Genomic DNA, 7,329 nt, shown 5'->3' on the forward strand with positions numbered 1-7,329 from the left:
GTAAATCTCTTCATCTTCCTGTCAGCACTTCTGGCCAGGGTGTTAATGGCCTGCAGCCAGGAAGTTGTATAGGCTTCCAGCCAATCAGCAATGAAATCATCTAATTGGCTTTTCAAACAGGAAGCACGAGGGGTGGGGGGTGCTCACTGCTAATGCATTTAGATGGAAACATATTTTCAAATCTCCAATTAAAACAAGGGACGAGAGATCTTAATTCCTTGTGATATAAAGTGAGTAGAGAGACTTATTTCATTTATGAAGTCGGAAGTTTAATTTTACTGATTGAAAATATACTGTCAGTGTCTTAAGAGATTTCTTTTCAAAGCTAAACCAGTTTCCCCCTGCCAAGATGAAAGTACTCTAGTGACCTCAGTGAAAAACGTAAGAAAGTTCTACGGCATGGAAAAATCAACACGTCTAAGGGCAGACGGTTTGGTCTGGTAAAGAGGCTGCAAACAGTCTCTTCTGAGACAAATTGGATTGAAAAATTATAACCATATTAATAATGACCATTAACAGTTGGATAAGCTATACAATAAGACTGAAGAAATTCCATTTTTTGACATTCTTGGGAAAAAACCTGGAAGATGAGAGACAAATGCTTAAAATTAGGGCTTGGAAAAGATATTCTGTGTTATTAACAGATATTCTCTGTTACTAACTTTGTATTATAAAGTATTAAATATTACATAAGTTATAGGAAATTTATTTAAACATTTGTTAATGAAAGAGAGGGGAAGTGGCCCTTGATTCCATCATTGTAGACAAGACCTAAAATAGAAGTTGATATGGCTAATGTCCTTAAGCCTCAATGGCCTAGTATTAAACTGTGAACTCCTTCTCCTTTTGCTGGACTGCCTTTTTGCAGCTGAGATGACACAGGTGGAGAAAACACAATATAAAGCATTAGGCAGCACAAGGGTAGAAAATAACATGCTTGACTCTCCATTTTCACAAGTGTGGGCTAATGATAGTTCTAAAAAGAAGTCATTGTTGATTTTTCTAAGATGCTAGAAGAGATACTATAAGGACAGATGATCCTGCATTAATTAGGCCTAAAATGTGCAGTGTGAGATTTAGATAAAGGCACAAGGAATTCACAAGGTCTTAATTGGAGATAGAACTAAGCATTGGGTTTACAGTATCTGCATCAAGCTGCTGTCTGGCTCGAAATCTTGCCTTTCATTTAACATGCCCGTGGCCTCGCAGTCCTGTACCATGGCTACTATATTCCTGTTTGATCCTGTTCAGATTGCACTAGAAGAGCCTAGTAGGACACAGTATCATATCGAATCAGTCTATGGCAGGGGGCAGTAAATTACAGCTCATGAGCCAAATCTGGTCTACTGTTTCTGCGGGGCCCCAAGCTGAGAATGGCTGAACTAAACAATTAAAAAAGATATTTCATGATGTAAAAGTTATATAACATTTAAATTTCAATATCCATAAAACAAAGTTTAATTGGAACACTGTTGTGTCCTTTTGCTTGTGGTTGCTTTTGAGTTTCAATGACAGAGCTGAGTAGTTGTGACAGACCAGAGACCATATGGTTTAAACATCTAGAAATATTTACTCTCTGGTCCTTTAGAAAAAAAGTTTACCATCTCCTTGCCTGTAATAATGTTGACTCAGGGTTCTAAACTAGTCAATTTCATGTAAAGTAGGTCAATGAGGTTGGGAGAATAATCTACCAATCTGGCATATTTGACCTGTATGATCAATTGCATAAAAATGGCTGCTTGATACCTTAACCTTCCATGTAGTTGTAGCCCCAGAAGGCACTTGCTTCCTTCAAATGCAACTTTTCCCGTCCTCAGTGGCTGCTGGGGTATGGGTGTTTACCTCCCGGCCTTAGACTGTGCCCTGGTGCTGCAAGGGTCTGGTCTCAGCTCACCTCGGCAAAATGCAACTTTTATAAAGACAATAAAAGAGGCAATAGGAAAATAAAGCAAAGGTTTATGAAACAACTTTGTTCCACTTTCCTTTAGGTCCAATTAGATTTCTAGAGCTACTCAGAGAGTCATAAGTAATATGGTATTTGTTACATCAGCAATTGTGGAATTTCTAGCACCTGATATTAGACCAGTTTAAGCACAAGCATCTTTTTCAGTACCCTTCCTCTTAAACTGCAGTCAATGCAATTTTTCAGCTTTTTCTCCTTAAGCCTTCTGTGTGAAATAAATTCAAGATAGGATTATAAAGTGATGAGTCTGTGTCTGGATGTGTGTTAGAAGTTCTACAGCCTAGAAAGTTTTTTCCCTTTAAAATTATTCTACTGATAGTCCCATGAATCAAATATATTTGAGACAACTTCTTTTGAAGTACCTGCAGATGTTCTAGAACATTAATTTATTCAACAGTTGTTTGCTGAGTACCTACTATGAGCCAGGAACTACTCCAGGCACTAAAGAAAGAGTGGAAAATGAAAGAGACACAAATGACCCATCCTAGTAAAAATTATACATTTTTAAGGAGAATCAGATAATAAACAGCTGGCCCATTAGCTCACTTGGGAGAGCATGGTGTTGGTAACACCAAGGTCACTGGTTCAAATCCCTATATTGGCCAGCTGAAAAAAAAGAAAAGAAAAAAGAGAGAGAGAAAGAAAGAAGAAGAAAAGCAGACAGATAATAAACAAATACATAATTAAACATGCTGTATCAAAGAGGGTGATAACTACATAGGAAGAGATAATTCAGAAAAAGGAGTTAAGTGTGAGGACTCTGGGAGCCATGGCAATTGTAAATAGAAAGGTCAGAAAAGGCTACGTGGGGAAAAGAATCCCAAGCAGAAGTTAACACATGTGCAAATGCCTAAACATGGCGACACGTGGGGCACTTCACATAGACGGTATTTTGAAGGATACAATATCGATTCAGTCCTAAAACCTACTCTGGAAGTCTTTCCCAGTGAATACTGTGAGAAACGCTCTCACCCATCCAAAACCAAAGGATGGACGTGGAGACATGAGGTACAATGAAGCAAGACTTTAATTACGGCCTTGCAAGGTTCGGGTGTCGGATGAGGAGGCACACAGAAAAGGGCTGTAGCAAGAAATTTACTTCCTAGTTTGCAAGTCCCTGCCCCCGCCTCCTCATTGGCTGAGAGTACTATGGGATGCACAATCTTCCTGGATGACGTCTAAGATTACTTCAATTTACTACCCCCCTCGGTAGAAAATTTATTTGTCTGAGGGCTCAGGACAAGCCTGTGAAAAAGGCCCACTGAAACCCTGTGAAAGGAGAAACACTAGGAAATAAAGAGTACAATAAAGGGCTAGTAATTCATTACCATCGTAAGGAGAACAATTAAGGGCTGATAACTAGAAAATGAAGAGAACAATCAAGGGCTAGTAGAATTCACTGCCATCTTAAGGTGAACTTTCTCCATTTGAAGTAAACAATTAAGGGCTAGTAACTTATTATCAGTTCAAGGAGAACAATCTATTCAGCAACCCCCCAGGAATGGGCTGGATCAGTCAGACAACTTTTGAGCTGGGCCTGAATTATTTCTGAAAATGAATCACTTAGATTATTTTCTTACAATTGTGAAAGATGACATGACAAAAATCTATTTCTAATCCAATGGAGAATGTTGGTTTTGCTGTAAGAGAGAGACAGATAGTACAGTGCCAGAAGAGAGGGTGACTCTTTCAGGTTCAGGAAATAGAATAGGGTTTCTTGGCAGAGTTAGAGTTTAGGGAACATATTACAGCATGGCCATGAGGCAGGTGGAAGGAGGGCAACACTAGCAAAGCACACGGTCAGAACATGCTTGGGCCACAAACCAATCTGTGAACTCTGTCAGTTTGGTTTGCATGGCCTGATGGAGTGAGTGGGTGGAGGGGAGAGAAACATCAGGAAATATGGTGGAAAACCAAGGGGTGGGAGAGACTGGGGAGGAAGGAAGGAACTAAGAGAAGACCATTAGTGCTGGGGAAGAGAGTTTGAATTTAACCCAATAAGCACATAGGAGAAATGTATAGTCTATGAGTATAGAAATGGAATAAAATACTTCAGAAATAGGACAATTAACATTATGCCTAAAATAGTTAAGTGCTAAATTGGTGCATATACTGGGGCAAAAGGAGATGAGAAAACAGATTCATAGGTAGATAAACAGGAAACAATTATTTGCCTTTAATTTTTTTTAAAAACTCTCACAACTTTAAATGATTCTATCTTAGAAATGCCCATTACATTTCTCCTTATCATATTTGACTGTAAAATGCAGGTGGTCCAAACTTCCCTAATGTTTTATGTTTTGGTCCCCTAAACATTTAGAAACACACACACACACACACACACACACACACACACAATCTCTTTGTCTAGACAAGGGGCAATTTTCTCCCCAGGGGACATTGGCAAGGTTGGAGATATTTTTGGTCACAACTGGGGAGGAGGGTACTACAGACATTTAGTGGGTCAAAGCCAAGGATACTGCGAGACTTCCTGAAATGCATGGGATGGTCTCCCACAGCACAGAATTATCTGGCCTAGATAAACCCAGTGCTGAGGTTGATCTAGACCAATTCACGCCAAGATGCTAGTTTCTAGGGTAAGATTACCAGATAAAATATGGGACGTGTTAAATTAGAAGTTCAAATAAACAATAAGTAACTTTTTAGTATATTCATGTCTAGAATATTGCATGGGACATATGTATACTAAAAATTATCCAGTGTCTGAAATTCAAACTTAACTGGGCATCCTGTATTTTTATTTGGTTAATGTAGCAACACTGTTTTAAGGAGTGGAGGGTCTGAGGAAAGAGGCAATAAGATGGCAGGAATGTATTTTAAGCAGCAGTCCAAAATCAAAAGCCAGAAGCACTTTTAAAGAAGATGCATGGAAGGCCTAAATTTCTAAAGAGCTCTTGAGAACTATGCATTGGAGCTTCCTATATTCCTGTTTTTGATTACTACTGGGAACTGACTCCAAAACCCTACCCTAGACGACTGAATCAGAATCTGCATTTACAAAGATCTCTAGGGGATTCATAAGCACATCCAAATTTGAGAAGCACTGATTCAGACCATTCCTTCTGTTAGCCATTAAAACACAGAAACCCTAGTGATTATAGGCCCATAGTATGGAAATTGTCACCATAAAGCATGGTTGAGAGACTGAGAAAACACATCTAAATGTTTTTATAAAGTGTGACTTCCCTTATAAATACAAGGCTTTCTTAATATAACAGTTGAATGATGTAGACATCGAGTAAAGAATTTAAGTAAATAGGCCTAATTTGGTAAAACTGGTTATTGAAATTAAATTCTAAAAAAATGAATAATGCAGCTCTAAATGGCATTTTTCACTGAGAAAAAGAACGTAGACCTGTGCCTAAGTGGAATCTCACAAAAGCTACCGAGAGTATCAGATCAATAAACAATAGATTCTTCCAGGCTCTGATGTAAAAGTTGAGACACGGCCATAAACTTTGCATTACTGACATTCGTATTTACGCCAAGTGGTTAATTTAGTTGCCCTCTTTGCTCACTTGCTGGCTTACTAATACAGAGTTGGTGGTTTCCTACATGCTTAGAGTTGCCCAGGGTAAAAGTTGTTTCACTAAATAAAAACAAAAGAGTAGATTCCCAGCAGAACACACAATAAGTATGTGGAAGGGAAACGTAAGGAAGGAGAGTAACACATCCCTTCATTTTAATTTGTGGGTCCCCTCACCCACATGGTCTAGCATATCTCAGACAAGCCATTATGAGCTATTACTTCTCCACCCTGGGCAGGGGTCCTATACAGCAAACCAGTAGGTTGAGAGATCCTTCCTACTAGAAGGATCACCTGGAGGTCTGGGAACCACATCATCTCTGTGTGGCAGCCAGAATTGCTTGCCATTGGCTTCACTTTGGAGAGAAAAAGTCTTCAAAAGATACCGTAGTCAGCTCTGACAAGGTTTAGCTCATATCTCCTTAAGAAAATGATGGAAATGACAACAGAACTTCAAGCCTGAAAAACACAGATGCCTACCAGGGTAAGGACCAAGAATCATAGCATTGGTATGAGTGCTTTACACCCACTTGCAGATAAATCAGTGGCCACCTTCACCACCAATAATGTCAGTATTTTATACTATCGCATCCCTGACTGCAGGTTTAGTTTGTATCAATAGCTGGGGATGATAGTTGAAACCACAGTTCTCTTTGATTTGCTACTATTATATTTTCTGCATCTAATACTTAGTGTTTTTTGAGTACATGGAGAACATTGTGTTCAATATTTGCATTTCACATCTCTACGTTTCTGAGGAAGACAGATTATAATGCTACCAAATTTTCTTTACTAAAAACTAAAACAAATTACATTTACTGCAACATTGATGGCCAGGTTGAAACAAAGAATTTAAGAAAATTTTTAAATGTCTTTGGGGAAAATTTTTATAGATTCTGGCAAGGAATACAAGCCAGTAGCTTTTTTTCAGAAAAATTGTATTGTAAATATGTATTCGTTTTCTGTGTATTGTGACGTTTTGATATCTTAAAAAACTTTTCTGCTTGGGGAGAGACTATCCCTTTGAGCTACTCAATTCTTAGCGATAGGCAAGGACCCAGCCTGGAATACGTCTCTGATATGCAAACTAACCAATACAAAACCATTTCTCCTCTCTGTGGCCCTTACACTCCAGGAGACAATATTTTCTGCCTTAATCACTCCAGAGCCAGGTGTCAGGCAACGAGGGACAACCCCATAGCCCAAAGCCTGTTGAAATTATTCAAATAAGCCAATCCAAAACTGTTCACTCTGGCCTGCCTCACTTTTCCCCAGTAACCCCAGTAAAGGGGAGGGTTCTCCTTCTAAAAGTCAGGCACTGGCCTAAACCTTCCGCTCACTCTGGTCTTCTGCTTCCTAACCAACCCGTGTCTTTCTCATGTGGCCCTGAGTGGTGTGCTGTGCTACCTGTCTGTAGGACATCTGAGTAGTAATAAACTGTTTTTTCCTGAGCCTCTCCTCTGTCCCCTCTTGCAGTTGCAACTGACTGACCATCTCATTAAAAAAAATACCAAAAAGTTTCAAAATCCAAAACAAAAACAAACTACGTTTTGTTGTTAAGAATTAACGTGTGGCAGGGCCGGCCCGGTGGCGCACTGGATAGTGCGCTGCTTGGGAAGCACAGCGGCGCTCCCGCCTGAGGGTTCGGATCCCACATACAGACCGGTTCCTGCTCACTGGCTGAGCGAGGTGTGGGAGCAACACCGAGGGTTGCGATCCCGTTGCCGGTCCCCGGTCCGGTACGGGGGCAACACTGAGGGTTGCGATCCGTTGCCGGACACGGAAAAAAACAAAAAAAAAAAAAAAAAAAAAAAAAAAA

This window comes from Galeopterus variegatus, unplaced genomic scaffold, assembly GCF_000696425.1.
Source record: "Galeopterus variegatus unplaced genomic scaffold, G_variegatus-3.0.2 Scaffold5332, whole genome shotgun sequence".
Taxonomy (NCBI): Eukaryota; Metazoa; Chordata; class Mammalia; order Dermoptera; family Cynocephalidae; genus Galeopterus; species Galeopterus variegatus.